Source organism: Kogia breviceps, chromosome 7 (assembly GCF_026419965.1).
Source record: "Kogia breviceps isolate mKogBre1 chromosome 7, mKogBre1 haplotype 1, whole genome shotgun sequence".
NCBI classification, from domain to species: Eukaryota; Metazoa; Chordata; class Mammalia; order Artiodactyla; family Physeteridae; genus Kogia; species Kogia breviceps.
Window position 1 is genome coordinate 35,526,924 of NC_081316.1, and position 23,280 is coordinate 35,550,203.

The following is a 23,280-nucleotide window of genomic DNA, read 5'->3' on the forward strand; positions in this document are numbered from 1 at the left end:
AGAAATTACATCTTTTATCAATCTGAAAAATCAAACCTAGATGAAGTACCCTAGGTATGGCTCCAGCCACAGCCTTAAATAGTTAAATATTATTTCATTTGAAATGCCTTTGCATTTCTTTCCACATTACTACTAATATATCCAGAAATCTCGACTTCTTCCTTTGCTATTACAGATTTCTGCACAATAACTTCAAAATCTATTTTCTTTCATTTTTCTCATTTCCCGTGTTCCATTTAGGAGATAATGTAAATGCCTAAATAGGAAGCAACTCCAAATATAAGGGAAATGATTCTCTTTTTATCAGTGATAAGATCTAAAAAAGAAAACAGGAAGAAAAAATACTCTGGGCAAAGTTGAATAACTCTGAGGGACATATTAATTAGATAACTATCTATGCATACTATTTGATTTATGGATTCAGTTATTACACATAGTTGTATTGAATGCATTATTTAATAGGTGATATTAAATAATAGATTAATTTAGAATTATTACTTTTTCCTTTACCATGACACTGAAATAATTTCATTTAATCTCTTCCCATAAATCTTGACCTCAAGGTCTTCCCCAACCCAGTCATTTTTCAAGTTCTCCAAAGTCTTCCAAACCTATCATCATCCCATCTGTCTAAGTTGTTTGAGATAAAGCACTTTTTGAATCTGTATTTGATGCTTTCATTGGAAATCTCAAGCAAAGTCACAAGAATCCAATTGTATAATATTAGGATTTATTTCCCCATTTGTCTAGTAGGTAAATATATGTGATCTCCACAGTGTGACCAAAACCTGAAATTTGTCATTAAGTGATTTTTAAAAGGCACATATATAATGATACTCAATACTTGCAATTGTGACAATATGCTCCCAGGAATAATGACTCATTTTTTTGTTGAGGGATTTTTTTTTTTTTTTTTTGCCTCCTTTAAAAATTTATTCTACAGATAATTTCTATAAAAGTCCCAAACTGGCAAAGCTAATGTCCTTTTTTTCCCTACTCCAAATACTTTGTCATTCAAAATCAAAGAACTGACAGAACACCTGTTAATATAAGAACATTATAAGGATTTGAATTTAAGGGAATTCTTTTTTTCTGAGGGATAAAAAAGGGGGAAAATACCTTGTATTCGAACATATTTTCTTTCTCCCTTCTGGCAACAACCATTCATTTACATCTATTTGGCGTGAACTAAATTTGGCATTAGCTCTAGCAAACCAGATGCTTAAAGCAGATGAAAGCCCAGACTAGTGTCTTTCTCAGTAGACACTGTTTTTACTCAGGCTGTGTTGGTTTTTAAGCATTTGCAAAATTGGTAACAAGGTATTCCAATTTTTAAATTGCTTTGTGAAGTTGAGTCATTTTTGTTTTCCATTTTTAATGTGTCTCTTTTCCTTGCATTTCTTAGAGCAATCACAGATGCAATATACGTAGCTTCCCATGTCAGCATAAGCAAATTAATTTCAATGTAAGGATTTTACCGCATTGAGTCCCCAGGTTATGCAAGTTGTCAGACAAACTCCAAGAACCAAGTGTCCCCCTTCAAAAAATTTCTAGCTCTGTAACAGCTTCCCGCAGATATTTTACATATTCCCAGCTGAGCCCCCCGTAAACTCATTTTCTTGCAACCTCTGTAATGATCCAGAACTGGATAAATTTATTCAAAATTCTCCTCTTTGCAAAATTCAGCATTTCTTTTCCACTTCCTATCATTATTTTATTCTCCTGTTTCAAAAGCACATCATTTCTTTTCCATGTTTTGTCTTTTTGTTTATCTGCCATTACTACAAAGAAGCAGTTTGACTATTTGATTTACCACGTTCAACATGTGATGCTTGATTCTGGCACTATTCTCCTGATTATCTGGACATGCTGCCTTTCTCATCCCGGGCTATCTAGACAACCTAAAATGTGGGGAAGCAGTTTAGTAATAGTGGTTAGACACTGGTGCCACTGGCTTGATTTTAATCCTGGCTCCACTATTTACAATTTGATCGACCTTGAGCACGTCAGTTATCTGTTCTGCGCTTCGGTCTCTTGGTCAATATAGTTGGCTCATATGAGGATTAAATGAGTTAATATATGTAAAACATCTAGGACAGTACCTAACACATATTAAGGGTTAAAAAAACGTTAGCAATAACTTTTCCTACAGATTACATTAGGAGATAGCTGTGGTATAATGAACAGAGATCTGCTGAAACCTAATCCACTTTCATGTAAGAGTATGAGAAATTCACCACGTACAAACCCTCATGACCATTTAAACACCTGGGTTCTAGAGCCACAGTGCCAGAACTGGAACTCAGGCTTCACCGCCTGTTAATTGTGTGACCTCAGACCAATTTTGTAATCTCTACATGCCTCAGTTTTCTCATCTATAAAATTGGGAATACAATAATAATAATCTGAGAATTAAATAAAATTCTCATCTAATATGAGAATTAAATACAATTCTTCATGCCAAGCATAAAGAATTATGCATGGCACATAAGAAACAAAAAAAAAATATTAGCTAAAATCATTATTATCTTCAATCAAATTTGGTATGTATTTAATTAGTACCTACTACATACAGTGCACTATGTTGAGTAATACAAGATCCAGAACATGGGCTAAAATATCCCTATCCTCAAGGAGCATATAATTTATTATGGCTCAAGTAGATAAAAAATTAATACAGGACAAAATGTGAAATGAACAAGTTCAAAAGTCCAATAAAAGGGTTTTGTGCATTCAGAGAGGATAAGGGGAGTATATCTGGATGGGGGTAATCAGAAACCTTCTCATAAAGGAAGTACTTTTAGAACCTTGAATAATGGGTAGACCTGTAATAGGCAGAGACGCAACTGGAAAATTCCTTAATGAGAGGAATTACATTACACAGAAAGAAAAGAAAAGGTTGTGCTTAGGTAAATGAAGGTATCTATATTGCCTGGAACATTATCTAGGAAAATTGGAACCTCTAAGAGTGGAAAGACAGTGTGAGCTAAAATTATGGAGGGTTTTGAATACACTACAAATTGAGAGAACAGGGTAATGGCAATCTAAACACTGCTTTAAGGAGATTTGTCTGATGCCAATGTTGAAAATGAACTAGAATGAAGGAAAAGAAGGGAAAAGGTGAAGAACTCAGTTCTCCTTTTGTGTTCCTTAATTGTGATTTAAGTGGCTTACAGTAAAACAAAATATAAGAAAATGAAATTAATAGAGCAAAATACATTAAAATCAAGTAATAGAATGACAAGAGAAAATTTCAGAGAGGAAAAAAATGCTGAAGGCTTTTTCCTGTGCCTCCTAGTAGCCAAGGCAATGAGGGAAACTTTCAATTGATTAAATACCTCACATTATCTAGTGGAAGGGCACAAATTCACGGTAAAAGACACAGGTTTTCCTGGTTCTTAGAGGAATCTTCCCTCTTGACATTTTAAACAGATTCATTGTTTTCCCCAAAATTCAGAGATGTCCCCTAACAAGATTTTGAATACCAGAAAGCTGAAGTAAGAATGTTAAAACAACCTTCTAGAAAACCAAGTCTATGAAGATGGTAGTGAGGAGAGATATTTACAGAGTGATACTCTTTAGCTGTCCAACTTTGTATTGACATTTATTGATAGCAGAATTTAGCTTTAAACAAAGCAGAATAAACTGACAAACCTAAGATAAAAATTATGTAACAATAATACAGAAATCTTCTCAAGAAACAGAGGCACCCTGCCAACTACCCATTTTATGGCCTTGAGGGCTTTAGTGCTCTCTAGAGAGAAGCAATCTTGTAAAGGTTCATAGACTGGAGCCAAACAGGAGAATTTTGCAATAGATTAGTTCTTCCAATCCTCCACTCCTACCTGGGAATTCAGTCCATTCTTTTCTTCCTTCCTTTGACCGTCCTTCCTATTTTCCTTCCATTAATATTTAGAATGAGCATACGCTAAGAGCTTGTCCCTGTCCTAGGTGCTGATGCTATACTGATCAATTACTCAATGGCCCCTGTTGCCAAGGAACACACTGTATAGTAAGGTTGATGGGAAGGAAAGCATGTAGTAATGACAACTGGAGAGAAGAACACTAAATAGGATACACAGAGGACTCTGGGGGAACTGGGAGTTCCTCCCTTCAATCTCAGCAGGGAATGGAAAGAGCTAGTCAAGGAAGGCTTCCCAAAGGTGGTGACAATTACATCTAGTCCTCTAGATGACAAGGAGATCATCTCTTGAAGGGGAGAAGAAGCAAGACCACATGCAAAGGCCTGAACTAGAAAGAATACATGGCTCTTTGACAATGAGCTCTGCTTGCACTCTCTTGTGCCACTTTGTGCTGTTATTGGAATGGGGAGAGGGGGTAGAAATGGTGAACCTGGAGAAGGAAGCAGAACTCAGAATATGGAAGGTCTTTCATGCTGTACTCAGTTGACTTTCTTTCAAGGCCAAAGGAAAGCTGTTGAATGAGAAGTGTTAGGTAAGGAAGTGACACGATCCTACTTCCCTTTTAGAAAGTTCAGGCTGAGTGCACTGAGGAAATAGATTTAAGTGGGCTAAACTATAGGCAGGACACAATGTAGAGAAGGAACAGAGATTTTTGGGAAGTCACCAAAGATGAGAAAGGCTAATGAGAAAGGAGGGGTAAGTGAGAAAGAAGAGAGATGGCTGGATTCAAGAAATAAAAAGGAGAGAATAAGGGGACTTGATGAATAAGCAGATATGGTTTGCTACCCTAGTTGAAAGTCAGTTACAAACCCATAATAGAATAATAGCTAAAGTAACTTATCCAGTAAATTCCAAAGACAGTAATGAATTAATAGCATTTCCCAGTTCTCCTCAGAACTAGCTTTTAGAATGGTATATAATGGATACTAATGAAAATAATAATTTATAAACTACACCATGCACTTACCATTGGACAGGCACAGTGCTACCAGCTTTATGTGTATTTTCTTGCTCTATTTTCCCAACAACACTATGAGGTAGGCACAGTTATTATCTCATGTTATATATAAGAAATGTTAGGTAGTGTCACCCATATCATTCATTTTTTGGTTGACTCAATAAACATATTACTTATTTTGTATGTACCAGTCATTATGTTAGGGGATACAAAGGACAAGGAAAAAGAATACACGGTATTTGCCCCAGAGGTGTTCATAGCTAAGTGGGAATATCAAATACTGATAAATGGAAAATTCCACTATGGCGTACTAGGTGCCATCACAGCAGTCTGGCCCAAAAACTATGGGAAGATTTTGGAAACAGTCATCTTTAACAGAGAGGGGAAACTTCAGCTCAAATGTATCTATCAGCATAAATTCCCATTGTCAGATAAAAGCCAATAGTCGGGCTACTATCTGCAGTTGGGCTGGCTGTGCGATGAGTAAATTTCCCTAGCCATGAGAGAAAGGGGTACAGCGTGGGGAGAGTGGGTTAAGGTAGTATGGGTTCATGTAGCATTGGAGGTAGGGTGACTTCAAGCCAAAAATCCACCCCTTCTCCACTCATCAAGCCATGTCTCTGGTTCCAGGTCTATATCTGCCCAGAGGAAAGCACCATACAGGTCAGTGGCAGCCATGGCCAATGACATGTCCAGTGTCCAATAAAAGGAATACCATCATTATTTTGTAATGACTTCTCCCTGCTTGCCTTGTTCTTCAAGAAAGACTTCTAGGTATGGTTGAAGGCAGTCATTTCTTCCTCAAAATTAAATCCCCTCAAACTGGCGTTTGGTTTTCCAAACCCTGAGCCCTGACATTATACATAATGAGGATAGGTGAGATTAAGGTAATATGATAAGACAGAGCCTTTTGGAAACCATAAGGACTTTTTCAGGTCTCAGTCCAATGTCTTTAACTTATGGCCCAAGAACCATGGTAGGATCCAAGGGTTATAGCTGAGACACAGAGGTTTCCAAAATATTATTAAGGATTTACTATTTTTCTCAATCTTCCTTCTATCTGCAAGCTATTCCTGCTGATAAAACTACTGTAAATTTTTATAGTCATTGCTTTTATTTCCTACTTGAGTAATAAAATATTTCCCAGCACTAATAAAATTATCATTTTTGTTGTGTTTCTCCCACCTATGACCTTAGAATTACTGTAAATAAAATATATTATAAAAAAATGACAGTAAACATTCAAACGAGCTCAGTGTTTTTCATTTTCTTATGTACATTCTCTCTTTGAAAGAGAGATTAAAAGAAAGTAAACCACGGAAGACTGTAAAGCAGTGAGCATGGAGTTTACAGTCCATGGTTCTATTTGTATAGCAAAGAGTCATGGGCCGGCCCAGTGCTTGTTAACTGGGTATATAACGTCTAGACTCTTGAGCTCAGAGGCTCAAGGAAGGAATTCAAGAACTCCCTTTGCAGGAGTGCTGCGGTACTCAGAGATGCCCATGCATGAAAAATTACACCGGCAAAAATTCCTTCCTCAAATAAACAAGACCATGGGAAAAGATAGGATATTTAGGAGGGAGTGGAAGCATTCTGAACTAGCTCAGCTTTATGGTACCTTATTTATTATTAAAATGACAATGTATGTTTCGTAGGCAAATTTTATTGCACTAATTAACTCATTAACAACCTCTAGATAGAAGCCAGACTCCTTTGCAGGCTGTTTTGCAGAATTTTACTGACCCAGAGAAGAGAAAATCAGTGTGCCAGGTTCTGGAAAAGGCCCAGGACTCTATGAACAACTTCGATTTACTCACTGTATCATCTCTTAGAAAAGTGTGAATTGTGGGTTAAAATAGAGAAGAATTCCTCAATACATATATGACAAAATAGGTATGGCTAATATAAACCAGCAATGTTTATGGCATTTATGGCATTTAAATTTAATAGAAAAAAATTCAGACTTGATTCCCTCCCCCTACCTCTTCTGAGTTGGAACAGGAGCTAATTTATTCTAAAGTCCACATTCGCCAAGCTGGCTGGGCTTTCTGACTGGGTAGAATAACGTAAAGTGTGGGACAGGAAAGAATTTGAAGGCTAGCTCAGCCTCTAAGGCACTGACGGTTTAACTGGCAACACTGATGTCATCTATGATATTCTGAATGACATCCAATGTGGTACCCTGGCCTCCAATGTCTGGAGTTTGCATGTCTTTGTTCTCCATGGATGCCAAGACTGCAATACGAATGGAGGTGGCATAGGAACAGAGCTTGAGGTAAACCAGAATGATACAACTTGCCAGCAGCATGGCAGTAGGGTTGGCCACGTTTTTATTGGTTATAGTCTTGCCCGATTGCCTTGAGGCCATTTCAAACACCACGTATATGTGGCCATAGTTGGCACTAGGCACAAGGCCTGCTCCCCCAACCAACTCTGTGCAGACGTTATTGACAATGTTGCCATAATGACTGGTCATCACCATGACATCAAACTGCTGGGGCCAGCAGCTGCATGGTGGTGTTATCCACAATCATGTCCTCAAAAATGAGCCAAGGATAGCAGGATGCCACCTCCCTACAGCACTGGAGGAAGAGACCTTCTCCCAGTTTCATGATGTTGGCCTGTGCACAGCCATCACTTTCTCGCACCCCATCTGCTGGGCCAGCTGGAAAGCATATTCAGTAACATGCAAAGCCTTGGCCTTAGGAATAATCTTTAGGCTCTCTATCACTCCTTCCACACTCTCATGCTCCAGGTTGCTGTATTCACCCTCTGTGCTTTCCCGAACAACTAAGATGTCTATGTCTTGTGCCTAGCTTCCACACGTAGTAGACTCTTAAAATGAATGACGTTAGGGCTTCCCTGGTGGCACAGTGGTTGAGAATCCATCTGCCGATGCAGGGGACACGGGTTCGTGCCCTGGTCTGGGAGGATCCCACATGCCGCGGAGTGGTTGGGCCCGTGAGCCATGGCCGCTGAGCCTGTGCGTCTGGAGTCTGTGCTCTGCAATGGGAGAGGCCACAACAGTGAGAGGCCCGTGTCCCGCAAAAAAAAAAAGAAAAAAAAAAAAAAAGAATGACGTTGGCATAGAGATCTAGAGTACTGCGAAACACACTGTTTTGTGATTTGTGAGATGGTGGTAGGTTGTAGTCAGTTTCAAAGTTGCCCTTCAAGGCCACGTGGTTTTGATGGACTGCCATGATGGCACTGTGAACTTCTTCCTCTTCACCCGAAGTGGAGGTAATCTGCACCTCCTCAAAGTCCACGGGCACACACACGTCTGAACACATTCTTGATGTGCAGCATAAGTTCAGGTCCAATGCCGTCCCCAGGAATCAGAGTCACGGTGTGCCACCCACCATACTTAGCTGCTGGAGGAATGTTGTGTTTAAAAGAGAAGCTCCTCAGTGAGGTCTCATGGCCAAGGAAAATCTCCCAAGAATGGCCTAGAATAGTTGGTGGGAACATGGCCTTCACAGAGCACCTGGCAGCTATCAGCATCTTCAGTGCCATGATTCATAAGTGGAGATTTAATTTATGTAAAAGTACGTGCTTTTCCTCTTGGCTTGAACTGGCTTCTTTTGATGGAATTCTAGATCCAAAATTCTTGCCTCGGTCACAGTTGTCTCTCCTTCCTTGTACTCTATTTTGGACAGACACTCTACTGCAGTGAGAGACAGAGTACTAGTCACAAGGAGATGTGTTATAGAGTAGAAAATACACTTTGAAATTGGACAATTCATTAAGCACATTCAATGTACCCACATGATATACTTAAAAATAGACTTCATATTTTATAACACTTTTAGGTTCACAGAAAAATTGAATGGCAGGTATAGAGATTTCCCATACAAAGATTTCCTTGCCTCAAAACTACAAATCAGCCCTTCTGTTTATTTTTTTCCCCAGAAAGCTAGCTATTAAACAAGTACCAGCACACCATTGTTAATACCTTCTCCCAAGTAATATGTCTCCTTCACTGGGATTAGCACTTCATGTCAAGTCTGTTGGAAATTTAAATCGTTTTCTAATAAGTTCAAACAATTTATTAGTCTCCATTAATTGCATTAGGAAACAATCCAAGGGCCTGTTTATAACTTCAATTACAGTTGTTTTAATTAATTAAAGCTATTGATGGGATCTGAAATTTGTTTTGGTAACAATTTAGTTCTTGATTACAGAAAACTTTCTATTGATATTACTTATCTTTATTACATTTGTTTTATAGTCCATCAACTTCTACCAATTTTTCTCAGTTATTTAATAATTAAACTTGAAAGTAATGCCAAAAAAAAAAGATTTCCTTGCCTCTACAAAGGCACAGTCTCCCCAGCTATCAAGATCCTACACAGAGTGGTACATTTGTTACAACTGATGAAACTATAGTGACACCTCATTATCACCTAAAATCCATTGTTTAAATTAGGGTTCACTCTTCATGTTGCAAATTCTGAGTTTAGAGGAATGTATGACACATATCATCTAGTAGATTCATATAGAGTAGTTTCATAGCCCTAAAAATCTTCTCTGCTTTGTCTCTTCATCCCTCCCTCTCTGCAACCACTGGTGTTTATTAATTTATTTATGTATTTTTGCTGTGTTGGGTCTTCGTTTCTGTGCGAGGGCTTTCTCTAGTTGTGGCAAGTGGGGGCCACTCTTCATCGCGGTGCACGGGCCTCTCACTATTGCAGCCTCTTTTGTTGCAGAGCACAGGCTCCAGACGTGCAGGCTCAGTAGTTGTGGCTCACGGGCCTAGTTGCTCTGCGGCATGTGGGATCCTCCCAGACCAGGGCTTGAACCCGTGTCCCCTGCATTAGCAGGCAGATTCTCAACCACTGCGCCACCAGGGAAGCCCTGCAACCACTGGTAACCAGCTATCTCTTTAGAGTCTCCAGAGTTGTGCATTTCCCAGAACGTTGTGTAATTGGAATCATACACTTTGTAGCCTTTTCAGATTGGCTTCTTTGACTTAGTAATATGCATTAGAGTTTCCTCCATGTTTTTACATGGCCCTGTAGTGCATTTACTTTTTGCATTGAATAAAATTCCATTGTCTAGAGGTACCACAGTTTATCTATTCACCTACTGAAGCACATCTTGGTTGTTCCCAAGTTTTGTGAATGATGAACAAAGCTACTATAAACATCCATGTGCGAATTTTGTGTGGACATAAGTTTTCAGCTCATTTGGGTGAATAGCAAGGAGCAGAGTTGCTGAATCGTATGGTAAAAGTATGATCAGTTTTGTCAGAAACTGCTAAACTGTCTTCCAAAGTGGCTGTACCATTTTGCATTCCCACCAGCAATGAATGAGAATTCCTGCTGTCCCACATCCTTGCCAGCACTGGTGTTGTCAGTGTTCCGGATTTTGGCCATTCTAATAGGTTTGTAGTGGTATCTTATTGTTTTAATTTTCATTTCCCTGATGACATATGATGTGTAACATCTTTTCATATGCTTATTTGTCACCTGTATATCTTCTTTGATGAGATATCTGTTAAGGTTTTTGCCAATTTTTAAAATCAAGTTATTTGTTTTCTTACTGTTGAGTTTTAAGGGTTCTTTGTACTTTAGATAACAGTTCTTTATCAGATGTGCCTTTTAAAAATAATTTCTCCCAATCTGTGGCTTGTCTTCTCATTCTCTTGACAAAGTATTTTTGCAGAGCAGAAGTTTTTAATTTCAGTGAAGTCTAGTTTATTATTTCTTTCATTGATCCAGTCTTCAGTGTTGTATCTAAAAAGTCATCACCATACCCAAGGTCATCTATGACAGATTTTCTCCTAGAAGTTTTATAGTGTTTCATCGTACACAGAAGTCTATGGTCCATTTTAAGTTAATTTTGGTGAAGTGTTTGAAGCCTGTGTCTAGATTAATTTTTTTGCATATGTTGATGTCCAGTTGTTCCAACACCATTTGTTGAAAAGACTCTCTTTATTCCATTGTGCTGAATTTGCTCCTTTGCCAAAGATCAATTAACTATTTACATGGATCTGTTTCTGGGCTATTATCTTCCATTGGTTTATTCATCTGTTCTTTTGCCAATACCAAAGTGTCTTGATTAGTTTAGCTTCACAGTAAGTCTTGAAGTCAAAAACTGTCAGTCCTTCAGCTTTGTTCTTCTCCTTCAATGTTGTGTTGGCTATTCTGGGTCTTTGGCTTCTACATACAAGCTTTGGAATCAGTTTATCAATATCTACAAAATAACTTTCTAGTATTTTGATTACATTTGCATTGAATCTTGGAAAGAGTTGATATCTTGGAAACTTAACAATATTAAGTTTTCCCGTCCATCAATATGGAATGTCTCTCAATTTATTTAGTACTTCTTTAATTTCATTCATCAGAGTTCCATAGTTTTCCTGATATAGATCTTATATATATGTTGTTAATATTTATACCTAAGTATTTCATTTTGGAAATGCAAATGTAAATGATACTGTGTTTTTAATTGAAAACTGGTGTGTAAGAAAGCAATTGACTTTTGTATATTAGCCTAGTAACCTGAAATCTTGCTGTAATCACTTATTAGTTCCAGGAGGTTTTTCTGTTAATTCTTTCAGGGTTTCTAAATTGATATTGTCATCTGAAAATGAAGACACTTTTATTTCTTCCTTTTCAATCTGTTTACTTTTTATTTCCTTTTCTTGTCCTATGGTATTCGCTAGAAATTCCAGGGTAATACTGCAAAGGAGTGGTAAAAGGGGACATCCTTGCCTTGTATCTGATCTTACTGGAAAAGCTTTGTGTTTCTCATTATGAAGTATGATGTTAGTTGTAGATTATTTGTAGGTACTCTTTATCAAGTTGATGCAGTTTTTCCTCTACTTCTAGTTTACCGAGAGCTTTGTATAATGAATGGGTGTTGAATTTTGTCATATGTTTTTCTGCATCTATTGATAGGATCATGTGATTTTTCTTTTTTAGCCTGTTGAAGTGATGGATTACATTAATTGATTTTTGAATGTTGAAACAGTCCTGCATAACTGGGATAAATATCACTTGATTATGGTGTATAAATCTTTTTATACATTGTTGGATTCAATTTGCTAATATTTTGTTAAGAAGTTTTGTACCTATGTTCATGAGAGATACTGGTCTGTAGTTTTCTTTTCTTGAAATGCCTTTGTCTGGTTTTGTTACCAGGGTAATGTTGGTTTCATAGACTAAGTTATAGAGTATTCCTTTTGCTTGTGTCTTCTGAAATATATTATAGGGAACTGGTAGAATTTCTTCCTCAAGAGTGTGGTAGAATTCACCAGTGAATACAACTGGGCCTGGGGATTTCCATTTTGGAAGGTTATTAATTGTTGAGTCAATTTTAAAACTATATATAGGACTCTTCGGATTGTCTGTTTCTTCTTGTGTGAATTTTGGCAAGGTAAAATTAGCCCATTTCACCTAGGTTATCAAATTTGTTAGTGAAAAGTTGTTCATAGTATTCTTCTATTATCTTTTTAATGCCCGTAGGATCTATAGTGATGTCTCTCTTTTCAGATAGTAGTAATTTATGTCCTTTTTTTCTTTTTTTTTTTTGTTAGCTTGACTAGAGGCTTATCAAATTTATTGAATTTTTCAGAGAATCAGCTTTTGTTTTCGTTGATTTTTCTCTATCGATTTTTTCTTTCCAATTTCATTGATTTCTGCTCAAATTCTTAATATTTCTTTTCCTCTGCTTACTTTGGATTTAATTTGCTCTTCTTTTTCTAGTTTCTAAAGGTGAAAGCTTAGAGTATTGATTTTAAATCTTTCTTCCTTTCCACTATATGCATTTATTACTATGTATCTCCCCCTAAGCACTGTTTTCACCACATCCCATGAATTTTGTTGTGTTTTCATTTTCATTTTGTTCAAAATATTTGTAAAATTTCTTTTGTGGATTCTTCTTTGACCCATGTTATTTAGAAATGTGTTGTTTAATCTCCACATTTAATTGGGGATTTTTTCAGCTGTCTTTCTATTACTGGTTTCTAATTTAATTCCATTGTGGTCTGAGTGGGGACATTGTATGATTTCAAATTTTTTGGATTTGTTAAGGTGTCTTCTATGGCCTGGAATATGGTCTGTCTTGGTGAGTGTTCTATGTGAACTTGAGAAGACTGTGTATTCTGCTGTTTTTGGGTAAAGGAATCTACAAATGTCAATTATACCCAGTTTACGATGACATAGTTGAGTTCAACTATGTCTTTACTGATTTTCTGCCTGCTGGAGTTTGTTCCTTTTATTGTTGTTAACTTTTTAAGAAACTGCTAAACACTTTTCCAAAATGGTTATACCATTTTTATCCCTACCAATGTAAGAGAATTACAACTTCACATCTTCATCAATACTTGGTATTATTGTACTTCTAATTTTAGCCATTCAAATAGGTTTTGGTGGTAGTATCTCACTATGTTTTTGATTTGTGTTTCCCTTCTCACTATGATATGGAGTGTCTTTTAATATATTCTCTTAGATCACAGCTACAAGAATTAATATCTGATATTTCTAGAAATCAACCACTCAACCCTGGAAGGCAGGCAAACTCTTAGATTCCCAAAGCTATACCAGTTATGCACTTTAACTGAAAACTAAGCATATCTTTAATTTTAAACCAGCCACAATCCCATTCTCACTTAAATTTCAGGCACCACCACCCATGATGTAGGTTAGCGGTTGTTTGGGAAGGTCGGTGACTTATTTACGAAGACTTCCAAAGGCTGTCAAAATTCAAGAAGATGGAAGATGCAGACTTAATAGTGGCTACCACTATGTAACACTTGCCACAGCTAAGGTACTGTGCTGTATATTTTATATACATCATCATAATCCACCAAGGTAGGCATTATAGTTCTCATTTTACAGATGAAGAAACTGGCTAACACAGATTCTACAAATTCATATATTGTGAAGGAACAGAGAATGGCAACAGGTGAGGTGAATATTTCTAGGGCTCCTAGAGGCCTAGGCCAGTTTCTCATACTTGATCACTCTAGGATCTCATTGAAATGCAGGCACTAATTCAGTAGTTCTAGTGAGGGAGGGGAGTAGAGTCTTCATTTTCAAGTTGCTCCCTAGTCATACAGATTCTACTGGTCTCTTATCACACTTTGAGTAGCAAGGGCCTGTATTTACATCCTTACAAGGTCCGGGCAAGTCGGGGCCAGTATGTGGTGTACTTAGAGGCTGCTGGGAATAAAGGAAAGAAGCAGTATTGCTCCTTTCTAAAATTTGATATAAAATGGCTATAGAGTAGGAGCCAGCTGGGTACCTGCTTGTAAATATGGCATATAATATGGATAACAGCTGTCCACCACCAGTGCCTGAGGCTAGAGCAGATGATAATACCAGGAGAGAATGCTGGCAGAAAAATAACCAGACCCAACTACACAATTTTGTTTCTACCAATGGGCCACCCTTACATACACCCCAATCTTCTTCCTAACCCTGGAAAGGACATAAACCTTTTAAAGGTATGGATAAAGAAGGAAGGAAGCCCTGAGACTGGGAGTATAAACTGGATAGTGATAGAAATTTTAATAGCCAGATTGACCTATAAACATCCCCAGACATTAGAAAAAGTTCCTAGCCTCAGTGGGACAAAATTATGGTATGTATATTACAACATGCAGGTATAAGAACAACAAGAGCACCACAGTTTCACATATTTGAGTGGTAAGAGTTAAACTAAGCCTATTTTAAGTGTGATGCTGAGACAGTAAATGGGTTTATGTAAGGGAGAGATATAATACAAGTTGCATTTAAAAAATGATCTTCCGGGAAGCAATTTGCAGAATAAATAATAAGGTGACTATCCTGGTGGCAAGGAGACCAATTAACAGGCAATCACTGTGGTTCTCAAAAAGTGATCCCCAAATCAGCAGAATCAGGACCACCCTGAACTGCTAAGAAACGTAATCTCTTGTAACTATCCCTAGACATACTGAACCTGAAAGTCTGCAGTTGGGAACCCAACAATTTATGTTTTAATGCTTCTGATGCATGCTGAAATTTGAGAACCACTGGGCTATGAAATGATTCCAACAGAAAATGATGAGCAGTTGTACTAAGATGAAGGCAGTGAGGAAGGAGAGAAATACTTTCAGAGATATTTAGGAGATAAACAGGACTAGGCTATTGACCTGGCAGACATGGAATATTATTCTTAATGTTCTTAATGAACTGGGTGACTGATAATATAATTGATGAAAATGATGTACAACACTGAAAAAAGAGCAGTTGGGTTGGGGAAATAGGATATAAAACGAGTTCAGTTTCAGACATGATGTGTTTGGGGAGCTGTAAGACATCCACATAAAGATGTCTGGTGGGTGGCTTAATAAATAAGTCTGCATCTCCAGAGAAAGGATTATGGGTGATGACAGAAATTCAGGAGTCATCAACTTATGGGAGAAAGTTAACCACACAAAAGTTTATGAAATAGCATCAAGCAGAGGTTTTCAACTTTGCTTCTGCCATGACAGATGATGAATGGCATTCATATGGGACATGTTCCTAGGAGTACACTCAGATTGTAATGAAAACCAAACACACACACACACGTATGAACAAAAGTAGTTGGCCAAATAAAGCACAAAATTCCCAAACTGCTTTTGTAGGTCATATTTACAGAAGCATTTTACCTGCAAATGATTAGTAAAGTCATCTATTTATTGATCTCAAACATGACTTCTTTTTGAGGGAAAAAAATGTATATATGGCTAATCTAATATAAAAGTTACATAAAATTATATTTTAAAGATCAAATTCAGGCCTCTACAGTTAATATTTAAAAAGTAAGCATGTGCTAACAAAGAAAAATAATTCATATTTTATGGTTAAAAAGTATAGCACATAATATTTCTGTTTATTCATGATGTTATTATAAATGGTATTACTGCACATGTCCTTTGGATAATCACACTACCTTTGATTGGGAAACTGTAACTAGAGCCTCCTTCTCATTTCTGTGCTATGTGGATAAAGATGCATGCTTTCTTCATCTCTCTTCCTTTTTCAAAAAGTATCCATGGGTAAAATCAAGGAAACAAATACAAGTATAAATCCACAGTTTACAATTATAATATTTCAAAATTGCTCTAACTACCAATGCCACTCAATAACCACAGTTCCTGGGTATTTTCAGCAAACATAAAATAGGCTATGAATTATGAGCAATTCACTTCCAGCTAACTCCGATTCCACTTTTCCCCATACCAACAAGCCCACACCATTGAAATGCAAATGAGTGAATATGACATCTTTATAATGGTAACTTTGAGGTGAGTCTAATCATTAAAAATGTAAATCATTCACAAGAGCTTGTAACTCAACACTTATGAATAAGTGAGTGGTTTTGACATATGTCATAACTGATTGTGACACTGTAATGTGTCATATGTCACTAAGTTCAAGAAGTACTAGGCTAGAAAGATGACTGTAGACAAAGCATAGAAAAATTATTCAGACAAAACTAGGGACCATCAGTCTTCAAACCATGAGAGGAATAGAGATGAAGTGATCTGGGAGGCAGGAGGAGAACAGAAAGAAAAGGATGTCATAGAAGCCAAGAGAAGTGCAACACTCAAGGAATGAATTGTCAGCAGTACCAACATCCTTTGAGAGGTTAAGTAAAATTAGAAGAATGATGGGGTCACTGACCACAACCATGAGGCTGTATAGATTAGTGATTGTGAGCACTGGCTCCAAAGCCAAACCGTCTGCCACATATAACCTCTGTAACCTTTGTAATTTTCATAACTTCTTTTGGAACTTATATTCTAGTGGGAGTAGATAGCAGAAAGTACATGAATGATAGATGGACAGATAAATGGATACAGAGATAGATAAATATATAAACAAGAAAGAAACAAACACATAAGTGGATCTCTTAATGTCAGAAGAGAGAAATGCTATGTAACAAATATAAAACTTGTTGCCTTCAAGGAGTTTGCATTCTAGGCAGAGTTAAATGGAATGAATGTAGGTAGAATACAAACTGGCAGTGGATGGTAAATGATTCCTGAGTGACCCAGCTGGGAAGTGGAAATGCACAGGATGGACTGCCCATGTATATGGGTAGGGATGGTGAGGGAAAGTGTTTCAGTCACATCTGAAAGAAGGGCTAGCAGCAGATAAGTACAGAGGGAAGGAGAGGATTTCTGAGATGGAGGCAAAATTGAAAGGCCTGTAGGGTACACTAAGCATTCCCATTCACCTGAAAGGAAAGGTTTATGTAGGAAAACAGTGGTAGACAAATGGAGAAAGTACACTGGAGTCAGAGGGTGGAGAACCTTGAATGGCAAATCTAAGAAATTTATGAGACCTTGAAGGCAGGAGAAAAACATTCAGGATTTTTGAAATAAAAATAAAAGATTTTGAAAGATACCCCTTTAAAAAAGGAAAACATGCACTTAAAAAAAGAGACAGTAAGTTTTCAATGCACAAGACCATTTACATCAAAGCTTTGCCTTAATGAAAGCAGAATTTTAAAATACACACTCACTCCCACCTACCTGCACATACACTCTTTAGAAAACTCTTAATATCCATTTCATGTTGTCCTATAGAACCAACTGATTATGAACATTGTTTTATCAATAATTTTCTAAAAAGATCAATGCACAGAGACATAATTTGCTCCATTTTCTCTGTTGCACAATTAATGCAATTTCTCACCTGTCATTCCATTGCTATTCAATAACCACAGAAGAGCTGACAGATTCATAGTTCTCACAGAGGACTGTGGAAAGCCAGATTTAAAGTAATCCAGAGATGTCCTCCTTGTTTTCCAAAAGGGGATACATATTGTACAATACTGAATTGGCTGTAGAAGCCCTTGTTTGAGGAAGAGCTACACTTATTCTTACACTAAGAAGAGCTTTTCAGATACAGTTTTCATTTAGCAAAGGAAAAACTCCCACCCTGCCAAAACGATATTGAGGTAGGGGTGGGGAGTCACATTATTCTTTACTGGGGTGAGGAGCAGGTTGGCTTTTGAATGAAACAGTAAAGTTTAGAGTCAAGTCATGAAACTGACGCTTAAGCAGCAACTTTGGCCTTTCTTGAAAAGACAGGTGAAGACTCAAGATTACAGGTTAATTGGATACAGCTTTTTACCTTCCCTTCTAACTCAACTTTACAGCCACATGAACAACTCTATTAAATACTTTTGCTATTACCTGGGGCATTAACTATGCCACTCAGTTCTCTGCTGGTCTGTGAGGATTGTTGTCTTCCAAGAACTATTCACGAGTATAATCATTATATTGTTCTTCAACGGCTCTGTATTTCAGAGGTTTCCTTTTGAACCAGGATCTGGCAGGAAAATCTCTTTTCGTTAATAATGACTAGACGCATGAGTTAACAAAGTCCTCTCTGTTACACTTATCTCAGTTTTTAGTTCAAAACATACACACACACACATTCCACAACTGTTGACACAAGCTCAGGTAACCATACACTGTGTGATTTCCTAAAAATTCCCAACTAGCCTGAAATCCTAGTCCCTATAAAGCACACTTCATACTTGTTAAACCAACGTGACCCAGTGACCCAAGTTTTGCAATCAGGTTATTATAATAACTACAGAATCTGGAAATTAGAGGGGACTTTCTGAAGCCAGCTATTTTAGCCAGCTGGTTTATCCCCTGTCAACATTACAAAGTAGGTGTGGTTACACTAATCTAAAAAACCTTCTCCAAAGGATTCCCTCCAGCCTCCCCATCCCTGGCCTGCAAATGTTCTCCCTTCATTCAAGATGGACGACGGCCTCTACTGGGCACCATATCCAAGGCTATGTGTTTGGTAGCACTTTATCTCCATCTGAAAAATGCAACTAGGAGGTAGGTGTTTTATTTTCATTTTATAAATAAACGTAGTGATATGCCAAGAGGATAAGCAACTCCTATTAAGTTAGCAGAAGATTCAAACTCAAGTCTCTTCCCCCTAAGCTTGTGCTCTTTACCCTGCATCATGCTGCTTTTTCTCTCCTGTGCTTCTACATGTCTCCATGTGCAACCTTCCCCCTCCCACTCCTATCCCTGAGAAGGGAAGGAAGACTCTCACACGAAAACCAAATCACCATGGTAGACGTTCAGGCATCTAACAGATAAACAGATGATTACGCAAAACTAAAAATATCCACAAAGAAATTTCCAAGTAAAGATAGTTAAATGCATGTACTTGCATCTGCTCCTTCCTGAAGTCCCATTACTTTTCTATTTCAATTTTTATTATTTGTTTTTAAATTGTAAAACTATAAGGGCAATGAGAATGACAGAGAAGACAAGACAATGTTGTAAACTGGAAAGCAGATGAAGGAGTGATGACTGACTTTTCAGATGTGATAAAGCTGAATCCTAAACACTCAGAGAGAAAAGCCAAGAAACCATTTGTTTTGCAACACAGAACCCCAAAGCCTCAGGAACTGGCAACAACAGATACCCCTGAGAGTGGCAGGTAAAGGTGGGTGGAGAGTCTCTTTAAGAAACAAACACCCAGATCATCTTCCTTATTCTGCTCAGTTACATGACTGCCGCCAGCCACCAACCTAGCAGAAGAAGGGACATTTATGCTCTGCTCTGGGGAACACTATGCACAAGTAAATGCAAGATCCATGCTGAATTGAGGGGAAATAACTGAAAGTTTTTACAGCAAACAGAGTGCTGAAAGGTGGACTTAGATTCCCTGGATAGGAGTTTTGAAGAGCAGGTTCTAAGAAAACCAACCAACTAAAAAAATATTTAAAGATACTGACAATCGAGTGTTTCTCAAGAGAATGGACCATACCATCCTATACTGAATTTCACTGTCAACCATCACATCTCCATTTGCACAGAACTTTCAATTCATGTGTTATTATCCATATGTTAAATGAGTGAAGAGCGAGGTTTAAACATGTGGAAAAGCTTCTGACATAAAAGACAGAAGCCAAAGCAAATCAGTAGACAGAAGCAATGAGGAGGATACCGGGACTCCATTAAGAGAACACTTCAAATAAATTATCATAAATGTCCTAAAAGAAAAATGACACCATGTTCATAAAACAAAAACAATATGCTATTTTGAAAAAAACATAGAGAAAAAGTGGTCTTGAAGTACAAAAAGGACAGCAGAAAAGAAAAGCTCAGTATAAGGGTTGCAAGACAAAGTGGAAGAAATCGCCATCTAAGATATTAGATGAAAATGACAGATAACATGGAAATAGCAAAGCAAATAGGTAAGAAAATTAGAGAACCAGAAAGTCCAGCATCAAGATAACAGGATAGTCAGAAAAAGAAAAAGGAGACCAAAATATGGGAGTGAGACAGTATGAAACAAGTCACCGAAGACATAATACAAGAGTATTTACAGACTTAAAAGTTATGAATATCTGAGCAGAAGCAAGAAGAACCACAATCCTGCAGCCTGTGGAACAAAAACAACATTCACAGAAAGATAGACAAGATGAAAAGGCAGAGGGCTATGTAGCAGATGAAGGAACAGATAAAACCCCAGAAAAACAATTAAATGAAGTGGAGATAGGCAACCTTCCAGAAAAATAATTCAGAATAATGATAATGAAGATGATCCAGGACCTCGGAAAAAGAATGGAGGCACAGATCAAGAAGATTCAAGAAATGTTTAACAAAGACCTAGAATAATTAAAGAACAAGCAACCAGAGATGAACAATACAATAACTGAAATGAAAATTACACTAGAAGTAATCAATAGCAGAATAACAGAGGCAGAAGAACGGATAAGTGACCTGGAAGACAAAATGGTGGAATTCACTGCTGTGGAAGAGAATAAAGAAAAAAGAATAAAAAGAAAGGAAGACAGCAAAAGAGACCTCTGGGACAACATTAAATGCAACAACATTCGCATTATAGGCGTCCCAGAAGGAGAAGAGAGAGGAAAAGGACCAAAGAAAATATTTGGAGATTATAGTCAAAAACTTCCCTAATATGGAAAAGGAAATAGCCACTCAAGTCCAGGAAGCACAGCGAGTCCCATACAGGATAAACCCAAGGAGAAACACGCCGAGACACACAGTAATCAAATTGGCAAAAATTAAAGATAAAGAAAAATTATTGAAAGCATCGAGGGAAAAATGACAAACAACCAACAAGGGAAGTCCCATAAGGTTAACAGCTGATTTCTCAGCAGAAACTCTACAAGCCAGAAGGGAGTGGCATGATATACTTAAAGTGATGAAAAGGAAGAACCTACAACCAAGATTACTGTACCGGGCAAGGACATCATTCAGATTCGATGGAGAAATCAAAAGCTTTAAAGACAAGCAAAAGCTAAGAGAATTCAGCACCACCAAACCGGCTCTACAACAAATGCTAAAGGAACTTCTCTAAGTGGGAAACACGAGAAGAAAAGGAACTACAAAAAAAACCCAAAACAATTAAGAAAATGGTCATAGGAACATACATATAGATAATTACCTTAAACGTCAATGGATTAAATGCTCCAACCAAAAGACAGAGGTTTGCTGAATGGATACAAAAACAAGAAACATATATATGCTATCTACAAGAGACCCACTTCAGAACTAGGGACACATACAGACTGAAAATGAGGGGATGGAAAAAGATATTCCATGCAAATGGAAAACAAAAGAAAGCTGAAGTAGCTATACTCATATCAGATAAAATAGACTTTAAAATAAAGAATGTTATAAGAGACAAAGAAGGACACTACATAATGATCAAGGGATCAATCCAAGAAGAAGATATAACAATTATAAATATATATGCACCCAAGATAGGAGCACATCAATACATAAGGCAACTGCTAACAGCTGTAAAAGAGGAAATCGACAGTAACACAATAATAGCGGGGAACTATAACATCTCACTTACACCAATGGACAGATCATCCAAAATGAAAATAAATAAGCAAATAGAAGCTTTAAATGACACAATAGACCAGAAAGATTTAATTGACATTTATAGGACATTCCATCCAAAAACAGCAGATTACACTTTCTTCTCAAGTGCGCACGGAACATTCTCCAGGATAGATCACACCTTGGGTTACAAATCAACCCTCAGTAAATTTAAGAAAATTGAAATCATATCAAGCATCTTTTCTGACCACAACACTATGAGATTAGAAATGAATTACAGGGAAAAAAACGAGATTAGAAATGAATTACAGGGAAAAAAACGTAAAAAACACAAACACATGGAAGCTAAACAATACGTTACTAAATAACCAAGAGATCACTGAAGAAATCAAAGAGGAAATCAAAAAATACCTAGAGACAAATTAAAATGAAAACATGACAATCCAAAACCTATGGGACGAAGCAAAAGCAGTTCTAAGAGGGAAGTTTATAGCTATACAAGCCTACCACAAGAAACAAGAAAAATCTCAAGTAACAATCTAACCTTACACCTAAAGGAACTAGAGAAAGAAGAACAAACAAAACCCAAAGTTGGCAGAAGGAAAGAAATCATAAAGATCAGAGCAGAAATAAATGAAATAGAAACAAAGAAAACAATAGCAAAGATCAATAAAACTAAAAGATGGTTCTTTGAGAAGATAAACAAAATTGATAAACCATTAGCCAGACTTGTCAAGAAAAAGAGGGAGAGGACTCAAATCAATAAAATTAGAAATGAAAAAGGAGAAGTTACAACAGACACCGCAGAAATACAAAGCATCCTAAGAGACTGCTACAAGCAACTCTATGCCAATAAAGTGGACAACCTGGAAGAAATGGACAAATACTTAGAAAGGTATAACCTTCCAAGACTGAACCAGGAAGAAATAGAAAATATGAACAGACCAATCACAAGTAATGAAATTGAAATTGTGATTAAAAATATTCCAACAAACAAAAGTCCAGGACCAGATGGCTTCACAAGTGAATTCTATCAAACATTTAGAGAAGAGCTAACACCCCTCCTTCTCAAACTCTTCCAAAAAACTGCAGAGGAAGGAATACTCCCAAACTCATTCTATGAGGTCACCATCATCCTGATACCAAAACCAAAGATACTACAAAAAAAGAAAATTACAGACCAATATCAATGATGAACATAGATGCAAATATCCTCAACAAAATACTAGCAAACAGAATGCAACAACACATTAAAAGGATCATACACCATGAACAAGTGGGATTTATCCCACGGACACAAGGATTCTTCAATATACACAAATCAATCAATGTGATACACCATATTAACAAATTGAAGAATAAAAACCATATGATCATCTCAATAGATGCAGAAAAAGTTTTTGACAAAATTCAACACACATTTATGAAAAAATCTCTCCAGAAAGTGGGCATAGAGGGAACCAACCTCAGTGTAATAAAGGCCATATATGACGAACCCACAGCAAACATCATTCTCAATGGTGAAAAACTGAAAGTATTTCCTCTATGATCAGGAACGAGACAAGGATGTCCACTCATAC

At 37.2% G+C, this 23,280-nt stretch overlaps 1 protein-coding gene and 1 pseudogene across 2 annotated transcripts in view; both read right to left on the reverse strand.

Moving 5' to 3' along the window:
• Positions 1-23,280, reverse strand: part of NELL1 (neural EGFL like 1) — an 866,603-nt gene that overhangs the window by 280,829 nt on the left and 562,494 nt on the right. The window lies entirely within an intron of this gene.
• On the reverse strand, positions 7,007-8,394 carry LOC131759659 (isocitrate dehydrogenase [NAD] subunit gamma, mitochondrial-like; annotated as a pseudogene).